The 25992-nt window shown below is 40.5% G+C and overlaps 1 long non-coding RNA gene across 1 annotated transcript; it reads left to right on the forward strand.

The window, feature by feature from the left end:
• Positions 1-4386: 4386 nt before the first annotated feature.
• Positions 4387-24049, forward strand: LOC149206773 (uncharacterized). The gene is made up of 2 exons (XR_016251949.1): positions 4387-4817; positions 22959-24049. It is a non-coding gene; the product is annotated as an uncharacterized LOC149206773 (long non-coding RNA).
• The last annotated feature ends 1943 nt before the right edge of the window (positions 24050-25992 follow it).

Raw genomic sequence — 25992 nt, forward strand, 5'->3', positions numbered from 1 at the left:
AGGATGAGGCAGCCAGCTGGGTTCAGCCACATTGAGCCCCACTGTTGGACTTTCCTTTTCATCTTATCGATCATAGTGTCCCAAACTTCTGCCCTTAAGTGCCCTGCGCTTACAGGAATGCCGAGATATGAAATTGTTGCTGCTATATTGTGGAGGACCTGCATTGATGTGTTCCAGCCATAAACACAACTTTTTTGCTGGTTAACCAGGCCGCTAGAGTAATCCATGAATTTGTCGAGAAGGACTTTGAAGCGCCTAGCTATTGTGATGGAGGCCCCCCCAATTAGCAGGGTATCATCAACAAATTGCGAATGATTGATATTCTTGACTCCATTCCCAAATTTTATTCCTGTTATTAGGCCAACTCTTCGATGGAAGTCCAGCAATTTGCTAAATGATTCAGCCATCAGAATGAAAAGGTAGGGTGAGAGGGGGCATCCTTGTCTAAGACCATCGGTGGATTGGAAAGCTTCTCCTGGTTTGCCATTGACAAGAGAGGTGATCCAAGGTTCGGTAATACAGGTTTTGATGAGGTTCAGAAATCCTACGTCAAATCCCATCTTCCTTAGGACTGCAAAGAGATAGGAGTGTCTCACTCTATCAAAAGCGTTGGCCAAATCTAGTTTGAGAACAAATCCTTTCTCATTCTTGGATTGGCTCGAATGAATGGCTTCTTGTACTAGAAGAATGGAGTCAGTTATGTGGCGGTTTGCTATAAACCCCCCTTGGTTTTCAGAGATGAGGGATGGGAGAAAGGGTTTGAGGCGGGAGGCGATGACTTTGGACAGAATTTTGTAGGAAGAATTACAAAGAGATATTGGGCGGAATCTGGTAAATGAAGAGGGTCTGTTTTCTTTGGGAATAAGGGCCAGATGAGTGGCGTTGGTGAATCCCCCTACTTTTCACTTTTGTTGGGTCCACTTTAACATTTTTATTAGATATTTTTTAATGGTTCCCTAGAACGTTTGGTAAAAACATATGGGGAAGCCATCTGGGCCTGGGGCTTTATCAGGTTGAAGAGCCCAAACCGATCTTCTGACTTCTTCCTCGTCAATCTCTTTGGTTAAACTGTCATTTATTTGTTTGCTAATCCCCACAGGCAGATGTTGTAAAAGCTCATTGTAATCCTCCTGATCTTTGGTTTCTGTTAGAAGGTCTCGAAAATGCTCAGTTGTTGTCCTTCGAATGGCCTCCTAGTTTTCTTGTTTATTTCCTTCAGCATCTATAATGTAGCTTACACTATTCCTTATCTTTCTAGCAGTTTTTTGTTTATGGAAAAAAGTTGTATTTCTGTCTCCTTGCTGCAGCCACAATTGCCTAGATTTTAACCTACATTTTAATTCCTCAGCTTTTTTAACTCGGCTCAGTTGTGAATAGAGGTCGTCTTCTTGTTGTTTGCTTTCTTGGGTGAGTCCAAACTCTTCTATCACCTTTTGCATGCTATTGAGATTATTTTTAAGCTCCTTTTTTTCCTCTTCAGGTTCTTTATAGCTTGTTTTGGCCCATTCTTTAATGGCCTGTTTGGTTCTTTTTAGTTTGGACTCCCAGATGAATCCAGGGGATCCTTCGACATGCTGTCTCCAGGTTCTGAGAACAATTTCGTTTACTGCTGGTATACTGTTCCAAAGAGAGCTATACCTGAAGGGTATTGGCCCCAAATTGCTGTGTTTTTCCAGCGTGAGCGTGATGGGAAAGTGATCTGAAACAGGGCATGACAGAACGCTGGCATACCCAACCGAAAATCTGGAAAGCAACGAAACGTTAATTAATATTCTGTCTAAACGTTCCATGATGTTGCCTGCTCCAAACCGGCAGTTGCTCCATGTATATCTCCGATTTTTGGGAACGATATCCATTAGATTGTATTCCTGCATAATGTTTTCCAAGCGGGTTCTGTAGTGATCCCGCCTCTCTTTTCATTGGCGTGGAGGATTATATTGAGATCGTCGCCCAATATGATGTTAGAGCACTCTTCTTCGTCAATATTAGACTTTAAATCGCTCCAGCAGCGATCCTTGTCTCTGTAATGATTGGGCACATATATATTGTAAATAATTACAGTTTGCATGTCTTCTTTGTTTTCTAAGACTGTTTTGATCCAGTGTTGGTTGATGGTTTCCGACTTGTTGTTCCATATGTTATGATTCCACATAGTGGCTATACCTCCTGAAGCTCCTCTTGCTTCACTGAAACTTCCTTTAAACTGTTTCTGTTGTTCAATGATACCATTCATTTCCCGCTGGCCTTGTTTGGTTTCCTGCAACAAAATAATTCCAGGCTTCTCTTGGTGAATGAGATCTCTGAGGGCAACTATCTTGGAGGGGTGCCCGAATCCCCTGCTGTTCCAAGACAGGATTTTTATCATTGCAGGTGTGATGTCCGGGGTGGTGCTCGCCCCCCTTGTTCCTTATTGACTGTTTCTTTGTCATGCTGACTCAGGATGAAGGATTCTATGGGTGTCTGGGTTCCCATAGCGATGTCTTTCTGCGCGTTCTCGTCCCGATGCTGCTTGGCGGATTTCCTGCCCGGACCAGGCTTCTTGTAAGTATCACTCGATCCTCCATGATCTTTAGAAGAGCTTCTGGTGATTCTGTTTATAGGAGGATCCTGAAGGGGCTGAGTGGAGGTGATCAGGGGCAGGGAGGATTTAGGAGGGCTTTGGGGGTGGCTCTCATGGGAGGGAGGGTCAAGGGAATGGCCTTCAGGGAGAGAAAGAATTGAAAAGGGGTTAGATGAAGGGGGCGGAAGAGGGGAGTTGGGGGAAGATTTGGAGGGTGCATGAGGGGAGGAGGGTGGATGGCCTTCAGCGGAAGTCAATGGGTCTTCTTCATGGGTGGCTTTGACCAGGGAGGTTGATTTTTTTTTTTTTAACAACTTCCCATTGTTCCTCTTGAGGATCATTTTCTACATTAATAAGCTTAGTGCATCGATTTGCAAAGTGGGCGTACTCGTGACATACCTTGCATTTGAATGGGATCTACTCGTAGTCCAGCTGTTTAATATGGCTCCAGTCGTCCACTTTTAGCTTGATGGCTTCAGGGAGGCCTTTGCCGAGATCCACTTCCACACAGATCCGAGCACAAGCTTGCATGTTGTCCTTGGGCTCACTTTGGTCGACATATTTGCCCACTGCATTCCCTATGGCTCGAACCGAGTCATCCCCCCAGCAATGGAGGGGGAGGTGAGGGAGCCGGACCCAAACTGGGACAGCGCTGGGCACATCAAGCTTGGGATCAAAATCAGGGGTCCATTTGTTGAGATACAGGCCCCTAGAATCCATGAAATAGGGCCCGTTTCTGAAGATTAAATCCTTGTCTTCTTTGGATTCAAAGTGAAATGTAAAATACCCTTTCCCGCAGAATCTTATGGATATTTTCCCTTGTATCTTATCTGACCAGTTTCTCTCGACCCATCTCTGGACGGTTTTCGGAGAGGGCCAGAGGCCCGTGAACTGTCCAATGAGCCCTTTTTCTGCTAGCGAAAGAGCGGCCAAGTGAGGTAGAGCAGGAGGCAAGTGAACTTCTTGAAGGCCATCAAGTTTCTTAACAAATTTTGAAACAACAGGTCGTGGGCGCTGAGGAGGCAGTGATTTTACCAAGTTTGAAAAGGCCTGCTGAATGTCGTTCCCCTCCGGTGGAGCCTCCGGAGGGGCCATAGGCGATGAGTGAAGAACCAGTTGGCTGCGTTGCTGAAACCCTTGGCCGCGCGCGCAGCAGCTCGAGCTCTCGAAAAAATACAAAGCTTTGAAGGTTGAGGTGATATATATCGTTCCATGTCTGTTTATGTAAATTGAAGGGATCTTCCATTATTTGTGATTTATCTAATTATTGAGACAATGCAATGCAGGTAATGCAATGTAGAAAGGATGTCTAGGTAAAGTACTAAGCTATCGTTGTGAGACATTATTGAGTGTAGAGGCAAAAGTGGAGGTGAGTTTATTTTTGGTACAAAATCCATGTATAATTTGTTCTTTCTCATTGTAAATGGGATGTTTCTTTTCCCTCATTACCTATTTATGATATTTATGTTTATGTTTATGATATTATGTATTTTTTGTGGCATAAGATTATTCTTAAGATTTTAGATCTTTGTCTAAGATTTTTGATATGATATTTTATCTCTGTTTTGTAATACTCACAATATTTTGTGTATTTAATATTTTTCATAATATTTTGTAGACTCTATTTAATACTTCTTTATATTTTGGTGTGCAGGCTTACTTTGGTTGGCCATGGATACGTTTGTCTCTAGTTTGTTATTTAGTTTTTTTTATTATTATTTTTGTTATTTGTTATTTTTAATTTCTTAGTACTGTTAACTTTATTTTATGTATGGTTGGTGATGTTTTTTTCTTTTATTTTTGGTTATTTTTTATTGTGGCTTTTATATCTTTACATTTGTGAGCATGGCCATGATTTTTTGCGGTTTATTTAGTTCTATGGGTTAGAAAATTAACGAATACCTTAACAACCCATAATGCAGATATAAAGCTAATGTGGATTCCTTAGGTGTGATGGGCAAAGGCAAAGGAGGTCTGTAACAGGGGAATTTACTTGTTTATGGGCAAATACAAGAGAGGTATGTATGCTGGAATTTACTCGTTTGCCACTAGATAAGTATATGGTTTTATGCCAATTTTACTTGTGGTTTCATGCTTATTTTAATTTAAGTCATTTGCTGCTTCACCATTATATCATGCATGTTTGTTGATATTTACATGCAATAAAGATTGAGAAAGGTGAACAAGCATTGGTGAAACTACTCAATATCTTTTTGTGAGAGAGACATGGGGCGCTATAGCAAAAGTAGAAGCAAAGGTAGAGGATGAGTTATCTTTTGGTGCAAGATTGTATGTTCTATAGTGAAATCCTCTTAGTTTTGATACAATGGTTGTCCATCCCCATCTCTTATTTAACGTTTATGATTTTGGGTTTATGATTTTTGGTTTTAGAATAAGATGTACTTTTATTTAAGTTAAATGCTTCTTATTATTATTTGGGATTTATTTATTTATCTAAATGTATGTGAACAAAAATTGAGGAGGAAAAAAGTAGAAGTAAAGGCAGACGGTGAGTTATCTTTTGGTGCAAAACTCATGTATACTCTATCGTGAAATCGTCCTTGTTTTGATAGATATAGTGGTTCTCCACCATCATCACCAATTTAGGGTTTGTTATTTTTGGTATTAGAATAAGATGAAAGCTGCTACAAGATGGTGGGGAAGAGGAATATCACCTCACTGATGATGGCCTAATGAAGTTCAAGAACATAATTTATGTGCCAAATAGTGATGAAATAAAGAATCTCATAATGAAGGAGTTCCATGCCAAGCCTTATTCAACCCTTCAAGGGTACCAAAAGATCCTCATGATCATTAAAAAGTTCTATTGTTGGGCTAATCATGTTCAAGAACATAATTTATGTGCCAAATAGTGATGAAATAAAGAGGCTCATAATGAAGGAGTTCCATGCCAAGCCTTATTCAACCCTTCAAGGGTACCAAAAGATCCTCATGATCATTAAAAAGTTCTATTGTTGGCCAAATTTGAAGAAAGAAGTGGTTGATTTTGTGCCCAAATGCATAGAATGCCAACAAGTGCTGAGTGCAAGCACCCAGCAGGTTTGTTGCAACCCATTCCCATTCTAGAATGGAAATGGGAGGTAATATCCATGGATTTTATCATAGGTTTGCTTAGAACCTCCAAGCACAACATGATGCTATCATGGTGGTGATTGACAAGTTGAGCAAGGTGGCACAAATTTTCATAAAAGAAATCATCAGACTGCATGGTATCCCCAAGAAAATTATTTCAAACTGAGAAGCTAAGTTCACTTCAAGATTTGGGAAGGAACTATTTGCAGGTTTGGGGACCGAGTTGGCATTTAGTACAACATATCATCCACAATCAGACAAGCAGACAGAGGGGACAAATAGAATCCTCGAGGATATGTTGAGTATGTATGTAATGCATCAACCCGAGAAATGGGAGGAGTACTTGTCACTTGTAGAGTTTGCATACAACAATGGATACCAAGAATCCATAAAAATGAGTCCATTTGAGGCATTGTATGGGAGGAGTTGCAATTCTCCTATCAGTGATCCAGTGATCCAATGAACAGGGTCCATATTGGGTTGATATGCTTAAGGAAATGGAGCAACAAATTTAGATTATCGAACATAATCTAAAGATGGCACAGGATAGGTAGAAAATCTATGCAGATTGGCATAGGGTGCATAAAGAGTTACAAGTTGGGGAACACATTTACTTGAGAATCAAACCCAAGAAAAGTTCCTTGAAGATTGGGTCATGTTCCAAGTTGGCACCATGGTATTGTGGGCCATATGAGATCCTTGAAAGGATTGGACTAGTGACCTATAGCCTGGCTTTACCTCCATTAGTTAAAGTTTATGATGTTTTCCATGTCTCTTTGTTTAAGAGATATGTGCATGATTTTAATCATGTGATTGATTGGTTTGTGCTCTAGGTGGAACCAGAGGGAGAGTTCTAGCCAAAGCCATTGTGCATTCTAGACCAGAGGAGTCTCATGCTCTGGAATCGAGCCATAGAGCAAGTCAAAGAGAAAGTCATAGTGCAGTGGAAGTACTTTGGGCCAGAGAAACCACTTAGGAGATGACTAATACCATGAAGTCTATTTATCCATTTTTGTTTGTTGGTTGAAGCAAATGTATATATGACTGTAAATATTGTATAAAGCTCCATGAAACAATGTGTGTTTTATTTTGTTTTTGGTGTTGCATATGAGCAAAAGAACATTGAGGGTGGTGTTCCCTAAAGGGCGAGGGTTTTGTGACAACCCAACCCAAGTTTCCTCGTGAAAATTTCAATATAAATATTTTTACAAGAAAATTAAAATTGGGCTGAGTCAAGGGCTACGGATTCTAGAGCTGAGGGGGTTGCTTGCTTGGGGTATTCAAGGGTTCCTTGTGCGAGAAATCTAAGCTGTTATGCCAACCATTAAAGGCTGGTTGGTATGTTTAATGAATTGGTTTTTTTGAAGTTAATTTGGTTGCAAGAGAAGTACACAAGCCCAAGGACAAAAATTAATGAATTCTCCAAGACAAGGACAAAAATTAATGAATTCTCCAAGACAACAAGGACAAAAATTAATGAAATTCACTGTGTTGGCGGTTAGGACAGTGATAGTCAAGCACTGCGTAAGAGAAGGAAAAGAAGGTAGTTCAATCTCATTGGTGGACTCACTTAAACACACACTCGAGGATTCATTCATTCATTCAAGCAAATCCATCCAATTTCGAGCAACATTCTACAGAGAACAGAGCCGAAGAGAAGAGAAGATAGTGACAACAATTCGGTTGGCATGACTGGCATGAAGATGGTCTATCCCTGGTGAGGAACAATGCCCCTCGAGTCCCTGTAAAGCCAAAGGGTGGAGATTGTCTTTCTTTGGGTTCCCTTGATGGTGTGGGTGGAGGATTGTGCCCTTGGACTCGTGGAGGGAGGACCTCTGAAGCCTTTCTTACTGTGATGTTTACAATGGGTTTTGGATTCCCTGTATATTATTGGATGACTGAATGGCTGGTGAGTGGTGGAGGTCCCCTCGAGTCCTTGTTTTAGTGGCAGTTGGTTGTTTTAATCCTTTGTGCAAGCCCCTCAGAGTCCGAAATATGGCTCAGGGGTGATAGTTGCAAGTGAGCTTTGGCTGCAACTATGTATGATTCGGTGGAGAGTCCTTGTCCCAGACTCAGATGCCCATGATAGATAAGATAAGTGTTCCTTCTTATACCTGCAACTTTAATGAATGAATGCCTCATTTCTAGTTGAATGATGGTTGCATTAGTCGAGGAATGCTTGTGATCATTTTGCTTACATCCCACGTAATCTGGTCTGGAAAGAGGGAACTTCGGTTAAAGACATTGATATCTGTTTTACAGTGATAATTTGAAGGGAAGGAGACCCTGTTAAATGGTTGTTGTGATTGTGATTCCTCTTAGCACTCTAAATGCAAGGAGGCACACACACACACACACTAGTGTCAGAGGCACTGAGTGTGTTTCTATTACGCTGTTGGTGTGGGTGAGCATTGGTAAGGGCATCACAACCTTCATTGTCTAAGTAATACAACGGGTTGATTTAGCCGGGGAGGGACTTTGAGCATGGCGGGTCTTTAGAGGCAGAGCCCAAACTAAGCATGCCAACTAGTCCTTTTGTAATCGTGCTCTACTCAAGGGCATATACATATATATGTATATGTGGCGAGGTTTGAAGGCTCTGGTCATGGTATTTGGAAAAAGGTTGGTAACAACCCAAGTACTTGGAGGGACAAAAGATAAAAGACAATCTTTTTAATCCCATTCTTCTAGCAGCTCCAGAGGAGTTGGATTTGCGGTGACACCACCCATATGTGGCAAGTCAGGGGGGTTGTTAGAGGAAATCACTTTAAAAAGGAAGGATCAATAATCTATCTGTGAAATGATTCCACTAAGCCCATTCAAGGAGAGGCTCAACGATGATTCAATGCTTCAAGGAAGCTAAAGGCTCTCCAAGAATGAACTAGGATGGAGACCAAGACCTAGGGCTTAAAAATTTGGAATAATGATAGGTATGTCTAGAGTCAAGGCTCCAAAGGTGAGATAGGACCTCTCAAGAAGTTTGCGAAATGGTTTGACACCTCAAATAGGCCTTTCACTTTTCTTGAGAGACCTAGTAAAAGCTTACGCTAGACTTGGGGATTTTAGGAATAAACGTGGGAAGAATTTCTTCCAAGTTATTCACTAGGCCTAGGTAAGAGAGCAGTAAGGATCTCTTATGATTTATTCCACCGAATACTAAGCTCATATGACCCCCGAGAAGGCCACCTTAACCAAGGAAAATTAACTAGATTTCCCTTCTATGGCACACCTAGGGCATACAAATTTATGGAGAAATAACCATGGAAATTCCACCGAAATTTGAGATCCTTCAGAGGAGACACAAACGAAGAGTTCTATCTAAACAAAATTTGGAAATTCCTGCTCCAAATAATTTCGCTAGATGACCTAGATAGATGTCCAAGGAAAGCGGGGCTGAAATTTTGGAGATAAGAAAAGAAAGGGAAGGAAAGGTTGACGACCAATTTTTCTTGAACCGATGCCTAACATTTCTTGGGCAATGGAGTCTAAGATCATTCAAGATTTTCCAAAACTGTCTTCAAGGAGGATAAAGAATGATGCCCTAGCAACTAATCTTCAACATTTACCTACTCAAGATTTATGGATATTCATGGAAGAGAAACAAATTTCCATCCACTAGGAACATTCATCTAATTGTCATGCCACGAGTGACATGTGCAATTTGCAACCAAATAACCTTTTACAATGATATTCAACAAATTAGGGCACAAGAGAATTAACTAGTTGTAATAATTTCACACATTAAACATTATTCCAAGGGAAATCTTCAAGAAAATAACGCTTACAAGATGAAAATGAGATATATCCGGCCATAAACCAAGATGTAGGTCCAAAAAGAACGAAATTCTAACTTCCAAAGATATTGAAATGCATCAAAGAGTCTCCAATTTGTCCAAGAGAAAAGTGTGAAAGGATTTTACAAGAGAAATGCAAGTGATGATGATGCTCTCTCACGATGAGAGCGAGTTCTGTTTATATGAGATCTTTAGAGGTTGAATTCCTATTCTAAATCCCCTAACATTATTTTAATGTGCAAAAATGAGGCCTTCGGGACAATCCCAACTAGTAGCTTCAAAAATTATGAATAAACCATCCAATAGCAGGCTGAAATGATGACATCATGATGAAGTGAGGTTGTTTGAAGGCCACATTGAGTCCTCTAAGTGCCATAAATGATGCACAAGGTGATTGCCCTTTAAGGTCCATGTAAGTCATTGTGTGGTGCTCCAAAGTGGCTTTGGTGCACAAATCTTGGTCTCACGAGTGTGGCTAAAGATACACCTATAAATTTCTCCCATCAAGGGCATTGTTGATGGTGCTCACCCTTCGATGTTTCAAGGGTGGCACAAACCTCCTCTGGGCCTTGGATCAACTGCCAAACTATGTGTAGATTGCTAAGTCAATTGGGGCAATGTTGGTCCAAGTGCATCATCTTGCGAATAATGTGGGGCAACAAACATGTTGTTGAGGGCGCACAGGGTGCCCATGGGATGAAATAATGCTTATCACGTGATGGAGTCCCATGGCTCTCAACGCATCCCCTACAAGTGTCAATATGATACTCTGGTGGGCTTGCCCTAGTTAAGTTGCCCAACCCATGATAAAATGACCTGCCAATTACATATAAGATCCATTGCGTCTTTTCACCATCTAGAAGAAAAATTCGTTAGTGCTAACTGAACCAAGCTTATTAATCAAGGGCACAAATGAGACTTCATAATGGGTTTCCCTTCCAAATTTGAGGCTTTGAGAATTTAATAGTGTTACCTCCCTAGGTAGGAGTGGCTAATAAATGACCCTATTATGTGTTCCCAGCTCCTAAAGGGAAAGACATGTGCAACGTACATCCTTCAGGTGATAGGAGTCATGTGAATAATGATGAAGTGGATAGGGACACACGAGTCTCAGGGCCAAATGCTAGGGGTTAAATGGTGGTAATGATGAGGGATGTACACATTTGAGTATATAGATGTAGGAGGGAGCAATTGTGGTACATGAGTTATGTCGGCCTTTGTTTTTCCACCCTTCTTCATTTGCCTTTTTCCTTTTCTTGATTTTTCTTTATTATACTCCTTGGGGCTCTAGGGGATGAGAGCATGTTGTGTATGATATAAGCAATGATTACCCCTTTAAGGTGGGGGAGTTCATTGCCCATAAGGATTGAGACATGCATGGGTTCCTTAATAATGTAGGGGGCACTCATGGGGCCCTAAGAGCCAAGGTGATGACCATAATGAAGTGGTAGAGCTCATGTTTGGATTTTGCCCACATGCTAATATAATGTCCCAACCATCTTTTGCATTTTGTGATATTATTTTCTGTTGCATGTGGCCATGATATGCTTTTATCAAGCATATCATTTTTTTTCGCTACATCAACCTTTGGGGCAACATTTCCAAGCTCGACCCAACACATGCGGAAAGGGCAGTGGGTATACCATAGCTTTGTGGACCCAGTGGTCATGTGGACCCAAAGATTGAAGATGATGAAATAAGGAATGTAATGTGCAGAGGGGAGTGAAAAATGTGAAATGGGAAAATGGGACCGTGCTACCCAAATTGGGGTTTCCAAGTAGTAGTGCCCATCCTGAAAGCTATAAGTCAGTTGGGGAGATCCCATGGGACTAGGGTTGAGGATTAACTCCCCATTTAAGGTGAAGGAGCAAGACTATAGTTAAAACCCTTACTTCTTCCAAGTCACCCAATAATCCGTACCCAATGTGCGCAAGGAAAAACAAGAATAAGCACCCGATTGCACAATGAAAAGCATACCTTTAGGATTGGATGGACCACCTTCAAACATATGTTCTTGAACAGTGAGTGAGGGCACATATGCGTGGCTCAGGGAGTGAAGATCAACTGGTACAATATATCGACTACACAAGTGGCTATCAAGGGCTGTCTGATACCCGTTGAAGACAAATATGGAAGACAATTTTTCCGCTTGGGTCATCCACTTGTGGTGGGTAACAATACCCACTGTAATTTCTGAGTTTATTTGGTTTTCTGAGTTAGACATTTTATCAAACAGTTTGAAGAAATTTTTTCCTATTGTGTCATCCACTTGTGGTGGGTAACAATACCCACTGTAATTTCCGAGTTTAATTGATTTTCTGAGTGAGACATTTTATCAAACAGTTTGAAGTCATACTGTTGTAGGTGCTCGTTTCATAATTTGTCACTATCCAATTATATAGTATGAAATTTGCTCATGAAAACACTTTTAAAACAACCACATATCATTCATGTAATAGCCATAAATTATTTAGATCACAATTGTGTGCAAATAAAGGAGCATCTTCAAATTTAATGACTGGAAATGAATTGATACATACAATATTTAGCCTCTAATTAAATACATATCAGAGTTTGCAAACTTGGAGAATGGTATAGAGGAACCTAATATATATATGTATATCGCTCTAGCAAAGGAACTCCCAATACAAGCTCAATCTCTGTATAAGGTTGTGCGAGAGGACAAGGAACTGGTATACACACACAAGAAACTCCAACAAGAGGATACCCATGAATCCTTTAGGTTTTATAGCAATCTTCAGCAGTGAGATGTCACTCGACCCACAAACCAGAACACAATCAATGCTCAATAAAATGAACTCGACCAGTAGAATGTAGAGAGGGTTTTGATCCACAAACAATGACAAACTAGACCTCTTGGTAACCATAACTTGGCTAGCCAAACATTAGTAACTTGTCCCCACAAATGATAAAGTTGTTCAACAGAAGAAATAAGGGAAACTCATCCCTTTCAACAGAGAATTTGTACCACTGAAAGAACATTGTACTCGGCTCTTTATTAAATGATAAATACGCTGCTTTCCCCACAGAATATGACCAACAAGGAATGAGAGGTAGCTCAACCTTGGAATACAATGAACTTGGCCCTCATTAAGCTGAGAACCTCACCCTCTTTAAAGGGTATGCCCAAACTCCCCAAGAGATGAGAGAAAACCCATATTAGAAAAATAAATCCACTGATAACTTTGAGGGTTTACTTCTTTGTGCAAGTATCTTGTTCTTTTTAAAATGCAATGGCGAAATCACGAATCTCTCCAAACCAAGTAGGGTGTATAGTTTTAACACCAAAGCTAGCAACGACGGTTAGGGTTTCCCAAACTCCAAACTTCTTTGAAAAAGCTCTCAAAAAACTTATTTTTTCAAATTGCAAGTGATAGAGTGAATTGCAAGTGAGAGAATGAGACACTCCTCACTTTTCTCTTTTTATAATTTTGTGATGGTCACTTTTACTCACATTTTACTTTTTATAATCTCATAAATCGTAGGGTGTATAGTTTCAAGATCGAAGCTAGCAATGACGGTTAGGGTTTCCCAAACCTCAAGCTTCTTTGAAAAAGCTCTCAAAAAACTTATTATTTCAAATTGCAAGTGATAGAATGAGGAGAGACTCCTCACTTTTCTCTTTTTATAACGGTTAAGGTTTCCTAAACCTCGAGCTTCTTTGAAAAAGCTCTCAAAAAACTTATTTTTTCAAATTGCAACTGATAGAATGAGGAGAGACTCCTCACTTTTCTCTTTTTATAATTTTGTGATGGCCACTTTTGCTCACATTTTATCTTTTATAATCTCATAAAGTCACTTTAGAATTTTTTCACTTTATAAAATGAAAAGTCAACTTTTCATTAGCCGAGCATATGCCCCCATTTTCATTTTTTAAACATTTATAATGTTTTTCCTATGTGAATCATGTCTTTTTATTCTCTACCTTAGCCTACGAAAACTTATTAGGCTAGTGGATCACTGTCTTGTATCTCCTAAGCGGTTGGGGACATTACAGATCTCGAGATCAAGCCTTGTGCTTAAAAGACCAGCAAAATTAATTGCTTCTTTTCCCATGCAAGGAACTCCTACATCAGGAAAACTAACAGATCCCGTAAGAGCTTCACTGAACTCAAATTGTGCGAAGGCAATGCTATAATGGGATGCGAACCTATCAAGTTTATCATCATCTGTTGCATCATGTATTATTCTTCCTTGGCAGAATAAAGCCATTACAAATGACAATATAAGAAAAAACTCTTCCCAACGTCTCGATAACAAAAATTATTATTCCAATCAATCCGTATTGTGCTTCCCTCCAACCATTTATAACAAAGTTCAGCAAACTTAACAGTGAAATTTCTTGGGGAACAACAGTTCTGAAAACATTTATAACATGGTGCACGACCTTAACAATCAGGTTTCCCAAAATCACCTTTTATTTGTTTATCGTTGTTAGTTTGATTGTGTTCATATACTTTTGTTTCTAAGGTTTTGTGTTTATTCATTGTGAGTAGGCTATCTCTATTAGGCAACTTAACAGGAAATAAATGCTAGGAAAGAAGAAATTGTGGCAAAGCAGCATGGAAATATCTGTAGAAAAGGAACAATAAATGATGCAAACCAAGAGTAGTAGGAAGAGGAGTTGTTATGGTGTCGTAACCATCATTACAAGACCATGATCAAGGTCGAGCCTCAAGAAAGAAAATTTGCACTGAACATGAAATCTCCCTATATATCTTCAAACATTTCGAGCAACACAGACCTGACGTGATACAAAATAGCATTGAATCACTTTGATAATAATAATCAAAAGATATCACATTGATATACCCACCCCAACTTGATCTCATGCAACCCGTTCATTCAATGGACAACCAAAATCGGATCCCACAACAATAACACACACTGTCTTACTTGAAGTCTTTGAATAATGCCATGTCAAAAGACAATATTCTGAAAGATGTGTACCTTGCGAGTACTATTCTCCATTAGATGTTTTTGGTCTTTAAATCTGCAAGAGCTGATGATGTACTCACATTTGCTAGGTTGCATTCACGGAAGTGTTTCACCATTATTGCAAGTAGGATTGAACTCCATCCAGTTATCTATCTCTCCTGATAAACATCTCTTGTATGTAAATTGCAGGGATGCAAAGATTCCAAGCCTTGACCATAGGCAAGGGTCCTCAGAAAAGCTTCTATTGTTGGTCTGGCTGATGAGCTCAATCGCCACCGGTTCTGTTAATGAATTCCTAGAGAAAACAACAGAGCTGAGCTTCAAAGAAGCCAAGCTGTTCATTATTTCTCTGGAAAGCATATTGTGGGAAAGATTCAGAGAATTAAGAATGAATTCCTAGAGAAAACAACAGAGCTGAGCCTCAAAGAAGCCAAGCTGTTCGTTATTTCTCTGGAAAGCATATTGTGGGAAAGATTCATAGAATTAAGGACTTCCGTAGAACAGAGGGTGGAGGGAATGACTCATGTGAGCTATTGTATGCAAGATTAATGGAAGACAGAAATGTAGTGTCCAATCTGACAGTTGACCAGGTATGGGTCCTTCTCATAAGGTAAAGTTCCAGTTAACAGTTGACCTGGTATAGGTCCTTCTCATAAGGTACAGTTCCAGTTAATGTCAATTTTTGTCAACCGCGAAGCATGTCCAATCTCTGCTGGCGAGTTTCGAGAGAATCCATTTCTTTGCAGATATAATCCAGACAAATTTCCTGCATTTGCAATTGCAGGAGCAATCTCCCCTTCAAAAATGTTGAAGCTGAGATCCAGCATCGAAACATGTGGGAACTACAATTTTCACTGGGAATTCTCCCTTTCAATTTATTCTTATTCCCATGAAAACACAACATACTCTGACTGTTTCCTCACGACTCAGGGATTTCCCTGTAGACAAGAATTTACTGAAACTTGCCTCCACTCCACAAATCTAGTGGAAGGGGGTCACTGAGCTTGTTCGGTGAGACATCAATCATGTTGAATTTAGATATAAATTCCAGCTTTGGGGGAAAGGGCCCTGTGAAAAAAGTATATAGAGCATGAATTAAGCAGACAAGCTTAAAAATAGCTTTTCATTTTCATATCTTGAGTTTTAGATGCAGATGGCAGAGTTTTTTTTTGGCCTGTTATTAAACCAGATTTGCAAGCAGAGGTTTAGATGCAGATGGTAGAGTTGTTTTTTGGGCTGCTGTTATCAAACTAGATTTGCAACCCCAAAAATCAGAAATCGAAGGACATTGAGTTTTTTCAGAGACTTCAAGCCCAAAAATCAGAAATTGAAGCACAACATAGCAGAAGGTTGTCATCAATCACAAACTCTTTTAAGGATTCTCAGAGTTTTCACTTAGCATCCCGCCGTCCGTTCTGGAGGCATCATCATAACCAGGTTTAATAATTCTTGGATCTAATGTTACTAATAGAATCCTTACTGTGATAAATTGTCAATTTTTAGTGTTAATAGTTAATCGGTTGTGTTGCATGACAAAATTACCACATCAACATCTTCACAATTCCTTCAATCTTCATTTTTAACTTTAGTATTACATGTTGTCAGTCCATAGTCTTTTATTTTCATAAGCTTGGGACCTCTATTGGTGGACAGAACATCTCTGGCACGAATCTCCAGATCGAGCATTCTTCTTAAGAGACTGGTAAAAATTTCTGCTAGATTTCCTATGAAGCAATTCCTACATCAGGAAAACTAACAGATCCCATAGGAGATTCATTGAACCCAAGTTGTGCAAAGGAAATGCCATAATGGCATGAAAACCAGCCAACTAAGTTTATCATCATTAGTTTATCTTGTATTGGCTTCCTTTTTTGTCTTTGAATAGAGCCATTTCAAAAGGAATCCTAACAGAGAACTCTTCCCAATGTTTGGATAACGAAAACTATTATTCCTCCACTCAACCATATTGTGCTTCCCTCCAACCATTTATAACAATGTTGATCAAACTTAACAATCAAGTTTCTTGGGGATCAACAGTAAAGTTCTGCTCCTCAACAGTAAAGATCTGCTCTTCCACTCAACCCATGTTGTGCTTCCTCCAACCATTTATAACAATGTTGATCAGTCTTAACAATCAAGTTTATTGGGGATCAATAGGAAAGTTGTAAAGTTTTGTAGATGTTCTATGCTAAGAGAAATTTCACTTTTCTCACAGCAATCATACAAGTAGATAAGCAAAATGCAGATAGAACATATAAGCAGATCTTACAGAAGACAAATCAGAAACAAGAAAAATGTATGTGTTTGTTTCGGCGGTCAACAGGATGCTTCAACCAGCAAAGTCTCCTTTGGTCAGCCAGCCCAGCATGTGTCACAACAACCCTCCAACCAGTAGATGAGTCAACCCAAGTCAGTTCTACAAAAGTCAACGCTGTCCTGAAAAGTCAACGCAGGGGCAGCAAGCTAAAAGTCAACGCAGCAGCAAAACGGTCAACCCTTTGGCCTCGATTATTGTGCCAGGTAGTATGGCCTTCAAAAATCGAACCTCCCACAAGTTTTCAGCTTGTTTGGACCAAGCGTTGACCAAAGTCAACGCTAGTCAAACTTCTGCGAAACCCTAGCAGCAGAAACCCTAGCAGCAGAAAAATCCTCTTCGTCCTTCCCACGTGTGGCTGAAATTCGTCCTCCATGTAGCTCGTACTTTTTAGGATGAGAGAGGAAGATGTGAGTTGTGTTGTGATCAAATTTTCTCCAACTTTTCCTGTATATATATATCCATCAATGAGGGTGTGTGACACATCTGTTGGGCATGTGAGCCTACATTACAAAACTGGCTAACCTTTGCACATATAATTTATTAAGAATAATAAATTCAAAATATAAGTTCTGCTCATCGGATTAAGACTAATTTTATATGGATTTTACACCTCTCACAAAGAGGAATCCAACAAAAATATTAGCCTCTTAATCTGAGCATCAGAACATGGAGTTTGGACCTAGTTGTCCAAATTTAACACTCCCTCTCAACTAGGGAGAACTCCATCTATTAGTGCAATTAACATCGTGAGTCATCCCGCCGAAACTTGCTTTGCTGGCTTCTTTATTTCAGAACAGAAGTGGGTCAGTCACAAAGACATCATTCCCCGACTGACATAATCAATCCAGAGGTCCCAGACCTCACAAATCTTGATCCCAGATCAAGTGGTTGGACCATGCCATCCTAGATAGAGAGTACGGCAATCTCTGATGCGTCCATCAGTCTTTGCTAATAGTCTCTAGCTTTTCCACACCTCATTGGCCAAATGAGAGGTACTTCCCATGAGCCCTGAACTCAATGGGTAGGATGCATACGGGGCACAGATTAAATGAGTGGCGAACCAGCTCAATAATCACAAGGGTGGGGCAGAAGCATTATGAGTGCTTATAGCTCCGAGAAGCTATCCCCAAAGCCCCCCAGAGCTCCCAGAGCTCATCGTCCAACAGGACCCACATCATAGGGTCTTTCCACGACACCAAGACTCTCACGGAAGGTTAGGAACTTGACCTTCCCCAGGGGCTTAGTGAGAATATTCGCGACCTGCTCATCAGTTCCTATATGATCGAGCCTTACGGCGCCTCGCTGTACCATATCCCGGATAAAGTGGTACCTGATATCAATATGCTTGGATCGGTCGTGGAACACAGGATTCTCAGTCATACGAATCCCACTCTGATTATCACAGAGTATTACAGTGGTATCTAGCACATGTTGGAATAGCTCACTAAAGAGCTTCCTCAACCAAACTGCTTCACAACAGGCCATACTAGCAGCAATGTATTCGGCCTCAACGGTGCTCAAAGCCATCGACTTCTGCTTCCTGCTCATCCATGAGATCGAAGCAGAACCAAGATTGAAACAGCATCCAGATGTGCTCTTACGATCCACCACACTGCCAGCCCAATCGGCATCAGTATATCCCCGGAGTATCACACTCCCGGCAGTGTATCTCAGCCCATGGTTTATCGTGCCCCGAAGATATCTCCAAATATTCTTGGCACCAACCCAGTGAAAATGATGAGGCTCAACCATCTGTTGACTCAAAGTATTCACTGCAAAACATATGTCCGGACGGGTGTTCACTAAGAACATCAAAGCTCCTATGAGTTGACGATACTCAGTAGGATTGGCCAAGATAGGCCCTGCAGCGCTGCCGCTCAACTTCTTAAAGTTGAGTTCCATTGGTGTCGACACGGACTTACAGTCCACCATCCCAAATCTTTCCAGAAGCTTCACAATATACTTTCCTTGAGAAAGGAAAATCTCTCCAGGTCCCTGCCAGACCTCCAGGCCTAGGAAATAGTGCATCAGTCCTAGGTCTTTCATCTCGAACTCAGCAGCAAGCTCCCTCTTACATTGATGAATGAGAGGGTCATCACCTGTCAGGAAGAGGTCGTCCACATACAGCACTAGAATGAGAGGCTTTCCTTCCTCAACCTTAAAGTAAAGGTTTGGATCAGCATTGCTTCGAGTGAAGCCCAACTTCATCAAGTAACTATCCATCCTCTCATACCAAGATCTGGGTGCTTGCTTTAACCCATAGAGGGCTTTCTTCAACCTGCAGACATAAGTGTCTCGATCTTGAACTTCAAATCCCAGAGGTTGTTCTACATACACCTCTTCCTTTATTGCACCATGCAGAAAAGCGGTCTTGACATCCATCTGATGAAGACTCCATCCTTGCGTAGCAGCAAGGGCTATGATGGATCGGATGGTGGTATATCGAGCCACAGGTGCAAATATATCGTCATAATCAATTCCTTCCTTTTGAGAGAAGCCACGGGCAACAAATCTTGCCTTAAACTTTTCAGCACTCCCATCATATCCATGTTTAATCTTGTAGAGCCATTTAGCGGTGACAACAGATTTGTCCTTCGGTCTCGGGACCACATCCCAGACATCATTCTTCATAATAGCCTCATATTCTTCATGCATAGCATCCTTCTAGACTTGATGCTTGATGGATTCTTCAAAAGATCCAGGTTCAGATTGTATAATAGTACTCATGGCAGCTAGATACCCTTGGTATCTACACGGCTTCTTGCTTTCTCGGAATGTTCCCCTTGGGGCAGCATGACCCTCAGCATCTTCGAGGGTGTTCCTGAGCCATGATGGCCTCTTTCCTAGAGAAGGGGAAGGATCAATAGGGTCCATTGGCCCTTCAACATCAGGCATAGTCTCATCCTGGGGTTCTTCCAGATTTCCAGGTCTTTCTTCATGATTTTCTTCAGATCTAGGAAGATCTACTACTTTCTTCAGGGAAGCATCTTCGTCAAAAGTGACATCATGGCTTATCTCTACTTCCCTTTGACCAGGTACATAGACTCTATATGCCTTAGAAGTCTCACTGTAGCCCACAAATATTCCTTTCTTCCCAGTAGCATCCAGCTTACTTCTCTTTTCTTTCGGCACATGAAAATAGACAGGACATCCAAAAATTCTAAAATGTGAGACATCAAGTTTCTTACCAGAGAAAACCTCTTCGGGAGTTTTGGAGTCCAAAGCGGAATGAGGGCATCGGTTTTGAATGTACACAGCAGTATTTGCAGCTTCTCCCCACAGAAACTTTGGAAGACCCTGGTCACATAGCATGGCATGGGCAGCTTCCACAATAGTCCTATTCTTGCGTTCAGCAACACCATTCTGCTCAGGAGTATATGCAGTGGTAGTCTCCCTCTTAATGCCAGCTTCTCTGCAAAAGTCTTTGAACTCATTTGACTCATATTCAGTGCCATTGTCAGTCCTCAAAACCTTGATCTTCTTTCCGGTCATATTTTCCACCAAGGCTTTGAAGGTACGGAACCACATGAAAGCCTCATCCTTCTTCTTCAAGAAGTATATCCAGGTTTTGCGAGAGAAGTCATCAGTAAATGTCATATAGTAAGAACATCCCCCCAGGGATGTTACAGGCAACATACCGGAAAGATCAGAATGGACCAGTTGCAATATCTCAGATGTTTTTGTGACACTTGAGGGGAAAGGTCCCCTTGTATGTTTTCCTTCAGCACAGCCCTTACATACACCTTTATGATTATTTCCAAAATCAGGCATCCCTGTCACCACCTTCCTTGCTTCGGGAAGAGCCTTGTAATGAAGGTGTCCAAATCTTCGGTGCCATAGTTCGGTTTGACGGATAGTATCACAAGTCATAGCTCCCAACGGACTCCCTCCAACCTGGTAGAGTGTACCAACTCTAAAACCAATTGAGATAGCTTCCTTGAAGCTCTTCTTCCACATGAGTACCTTTCCATCAGAGAAAGTTACATTGAATCCTTTGTCTTCCATGGCAGATACAGACACAAGGTTCTTCTTCAATTTGGGTACATAGAGTACATCTTGTAGATGGAGGACTTTTCCTTGAGACAAGTGGAGGTTCACAGTCCCGGTCCCTTTCACAGGATAAGTGGCATTATCCCCAAGGATAATTTCTAGATTAGTATCCCTTTCAACCATGTCAGAAAGTGCTTCCTTGAATCCGGTGATGTGTCTTGAGGCACCACTATCGATTAGCCAGACATCCATAGTGTCGGGCGGAGATGCAGCTGAGAGAGCAGATATTAGAATATACTCATTTCTTTTATCAACAACATTAGACTCCTCATACCTGGTATTTCTGGTCCTTTTAGAAGGTGGATGGTTTCCTTCAAAGTGAGCCTTCCTCTTTCCTTTGGATTTGTCATTTCTTTGATTCCCATTTCTTCGGTTGTTGTTGTTGTCGTCACTATCGAGAGAATTCTTCTGGAAGGGGCATTCTCTAGCATAGTGTCCAGTCCTATGGCAGGTGAAACATTTACCCTTCTTCTTTTGAGTCTTAGTCCTTCCTTTTTCCTTGGAACCACCAGAGTTCTTCTTTCGGGAATGAGCAACATAGGCAGCATTTCTTTCATTATCAAATTCCTTCATCCTTGTTTCTTCTTGCATACATCTAGACAGAAGCTCATCAAAGTTAGGGATGGTATTACTGTTGAGAATGGTAGTTGTGAATACTTGCCATTCATATGGAAGTCCTCCAAGTGCGGTGAGAACCATCTCACGATCAGCTATTGTCTCTCCAATAGCTAGCAGATTGTTCCTGGTTTCGGTCAACTTCATAAAGAAAGTTTGAATAGACTCGTCTCGGCCCTTCTTCATATTCTTCAACTTGTTCTTGAGGAATAGCACTTGGTTCACATTGTTTACTCGGAACATAAGTATCAGTTTGTCATACATCTCCTTGGATGTGCCTAGTTCAGATATGTAGGCAACCAGACTCTTATTTATGGATTCCCTGATCAGCAGTTTTGCTCTGATTTCTCCCTTCTTATACTTGTGTTTAACAGCAGCAGAGGCATTTGATGGAGGTTCTTGAATCTTCCCTGTCACATGATCTAGGAGATCATGATCTTCTAATTTGAGATCTAATAACATCTTCCAAGCATGGAAGTCATCACTTCCAGTCGGCTTGTCATTCTCCCTGAATTCAAGCTTAGAGGAATCCATTTCCTTCGATGATGATTGCTATAGATAGAGTTTGTCTTCACCTCAGCTCTGATACCATGTAAAGTTTTGTAGATGTTATATGCTAAGAGCAATTTCACTTTTCTCACAGCAATCATACAAGTAGATAAGCAAAATGCAGATAGAACATATAAGCAGATCTTACAGAAGACAAATCAGAAACAAGAAAAATGTATGTGTTTGTTTCGGCGGTCAACAGGATGCTTCAACCAGCAAAGTCTCCTTTGGTCAGCCAGCCCAGCATGTGTCACAACAACCCTCCAACCAGTAGATGAGTCAACCCAAGTCAGTTCTACAAAAGTCAATGTTGTCCTGAAAAGTCAACGCAGGGGCAGCAAGCTAAAAGTCAACGTAGCAGCAAAACGGTCAACCCTTTGGCCTCGATTTTTGTGCCAGTTAGTATGGCCTTCAAAAATCGAACCTCCCACAAGTTTTCAGCTTGTTTGGACCAAGCGTTGACCAAAGTCAACGCTGGTCAAACTTCTGCGAAACCCTAGCAGCAGAAAAATCCTCTTCGTCCTTCCCACGTGTGGCTGAAATTCGTCCTCCAGGTAGCTCGTACTTTTTAGGATGAGAGAGGAAGATGTGAGTTGTGTTGTGATCAAATTCTCTCCAACTTTTCCTGTATATATATATCCATCAATGAGGGTGTGTGACACATCTGTTGGGCATGTGAGCCTACATTACAAAACTGGCTGACCTTTGCACATATAATTTATTAAGAATAATAAATTCAAAATATAAGTTCTGCTCATCGGATTAAGACTATTTTTATATGGATTTTACACCTCTCACAAAGAGGAATCCAACAAAAATATTAGCCTCTTAATCTGAGCATCAGAACATGGAGTTTGGACCTAGTTGTCCAAATTTAACAAAAGTTCTGCAAACATTTATGACAGAGTTGCACAGCCTTAAAAATCATGTTTCCGGGAATCACTTTTTTATTTGTTTATCGTTGTCTGTTAAATTATTTTCATCTATTTTTTTTTTAAGTATTTTTGCTTATTGTGCACAGGGTATCACTATATCGCTATTAAGCAGCTTGACAGACATGAATGAAATGCGAGGAAACAGAAAATTGTGCCAAATGGAAACGTATTATTAATGTAGCAAAAGTTGACAATTTCCAGAGCAGAGGGCGGCCCAGAGTCGAAAGAGAGATGGGAGTTGCGGTCTCATTTTGTTATTCACATTGTCATTAATATAAATAACCTCAAGCTGTATGGGCATCCCTTGCTGGAAGATGAAGTCTCCATGTGTCACGGAGCTTCTCTATCGTTTGGGCCACTTTCCACTAGAACCACCTTCTACGGGATGGATCATTGGATTCGATGAATAGCGAGATACGTAGGGAGTTCCATTCTCCTGGAGTCAGCGCCGTTAAGCCAACCAGTGAATCCTACAAACACACAGACTATAGCTGCAAGGAGATTGTCTGCTAAGATATCAAGAGAGTATTGATGGACTTCCATTCTCCTGGAATCAATGCCCTCAAGCCAACCAGTGGATCCTACAAAGACACGAAATGTAGTTGCAAGTAGATTATCTACTAAGATATTACAAAGGCACAAACTATAGCTGCAAGGAGATTGTCTACAAAGATACTAATGAGAGTATTGATGGACTTCGATTCTCCTGGAATCAGTGCCCTCAAGCCAACGAGTGGATCCTAAAAAGACACGAACTGTAGCTGCAAGTAGATTACCTACTAAGATATTAATGAGAGTATCGGTGGACAGGATGCAGATACAAGATACATAGACACAGAGTATCCGAGAGCAGGGTTGTGGTGCAAGAACTAGATTAAGGGGCATTTCAGCATGGAAGGAAGGTCTACCAATCTGCTGACAGAGGCAACTGAGGTGCGAAGTTACACCATTTGGAGGTATCACTCGGCCATGATAAATGTTGTCTTCCACAACAGTTCAAAGCACTGATATAGCATGAGTTAAAAATTACTTAGAAATTGCTTTTTCATATCTTGACTTTTCGATGCCGACGGCTGAGTTGTTTTTTGGGATGTTGTTATCAAACCAGATTTGCAAGAAGAGTTTTAGATGCAGATGGCAGAGTTGTTTTTGGGCTGCTTTTATCAAATCAGATTTGCAAGCCCAAATCAGAAATTGAAGCACATCATAGTAGAAGGTCGTCATCAATTACAAACTCTGAGGATTCTCATAGAAATCAGAAATCGAAGCATACCATAGCAGAATGTCATCATCAATCAGAAAATTATGGATTCTGTCTTCACATCCCTCCTTCAGTTCCAGTGGCATCATCATATTCAGGTTTAATGATTCCAGATCAGAAAGTCCTGGATTCTCATAGTCTTCACATCCCTCCTTCAGTTGGTCCATACAATATGGGATCCCAATTGAATATTGTCTATCTTGGACAATCAATTGGATATTGTAAATTGCACCATAAACAGCATTGTGCCCAGAACTGCAAAGTGTGCTGGCTTTGCTTTTACAATAAAAAACAACAGTCGGCAAGTCAGACTTGGAAGCTCTTCTAACGGAGAGTACCCAATAACATTTTGGACTCGAAGATTTATACCAATGCGTGTGATGGATACCAATGTGTTCAGACTTGGCAGCTCTTAAAAAACAACAGTCAACGAGGCAGCAAGTCAGACTTGGCAGCTCTTCTAACGCAGAGCACCCAATAACATTTTGGACACGAAGATTTATACCAAAGTTTTCAGACTTGTTCAGAGGTTTTTGGCATCTGTATTCTTGGGTAAAGTGGATCTCTATCCTATTTCCTCATTCTTTGTGTGTTCCTATTTCCTCATTCTTTGTGTGTTCAGTACTTCCTGCGTCACTATCTGATGTAGTGTTGTTGTTGTTAGATCTGAAAATATTACTTAAAAATTACTTAATTGAAATTCATATTCTGAGTTTTAGATGTAGTGTTGTTGTTGTTAGATCTAAAAAAATACTTAAAAATTACTTAATTGATTTTCATATTCTAAGTTTTAGATGTAGTGTTGTTGTTGTTAGATCTGAAAATATTACTTAAAATTAATTGATTTTCATATTCTAAGTTTTAGATGCAGATGACAGAGTTGTCTTTTGGGCTGTTGTTATCAAACCAGATTGGCAAGCAGAGTTTTAGATGCCGATGTCAGAGTTGTTTTTTGGGCCGCTTTTATGAAATCAGATTTGAAAGCCGAAATCAGAAATTGAAGAACATCATAGTAGAAGGTCGTCCTCAATTACAAACTCGGAGGATTCTCATAGTCTTTAAGCCGATAAATCAGAAATCGAAGCATACCATATCAGAATGTCATCATCAATAAAAAAATTATGGATTCTGTCTTCACATCCCTCCTTCAGTTCCAGTGGCATCATATTCAAGTTTAATGATTCCAGATCAAGTTTAATGAATATGTCAATGTCTCTGCAACAATTTTAATCAGACTGATGCAATGTGCATATTTCTTGTCGACTCAAAGGGAGCTCTTTGGCAAAGTTATCTACCCTTTACTGAAGAGGTTTTTGGCATCTGTAAAGCGGATCTCTATGTTATTTCCTCATTCTTTGTGTGTTCAGTACTTCCTGCGTCCCTAGCTGCTGATAAAGTGTTAGTTGTTGGATCTGAAAAAATTACTTAAAAATTGCTTTTCATATCCTGAGTGTTAGATGCAGATGGCAGAGATGTATTTGGGGCTGCTTTTATCAAATCAGAAATCAAAAATCAGAAATTGAATCACATCATAGTAGAAGGTCGTCATCAATTACAAACTCTGAGGATTCGGATAGTCTTCAAGCCGACAAATCAGAAATCGAAGCATACCATAGCAGAATGTCATCGTCAATCAGAAAATTCTGGATTCTATCTTCACATCCATCCTTCAGTTCCTGTGGCATCATGATATTCAGGTTTAATGGTTCCAGATCAGAATGTCCTGGATTCTCAGTCTTCACATCCCTCCTTCAGTTGGGGATTCTCATAGTCTTCAAGCCGACAAATCAGAAACCGCAGCATACCATAGCAGAATGTCATCAATCAGAAAATTCTGGATTCTGTCTTCACATTCTTCC

This window comes from Pinus tabuliformis, chromosome 1_2 (genome assembly GCF_031772625.1).
Source record: "Pinus tabuliformis cultivar Carrire ecotype Pingquan chromosome 1_2, CPIR1, whole genome shotgun sequence".
NCBI lineage: Eukaryota > Viridiplantae > Streptophyta > Pinopsida > Pinales > Pinaceae > Pinus > Pinus tabuliformis.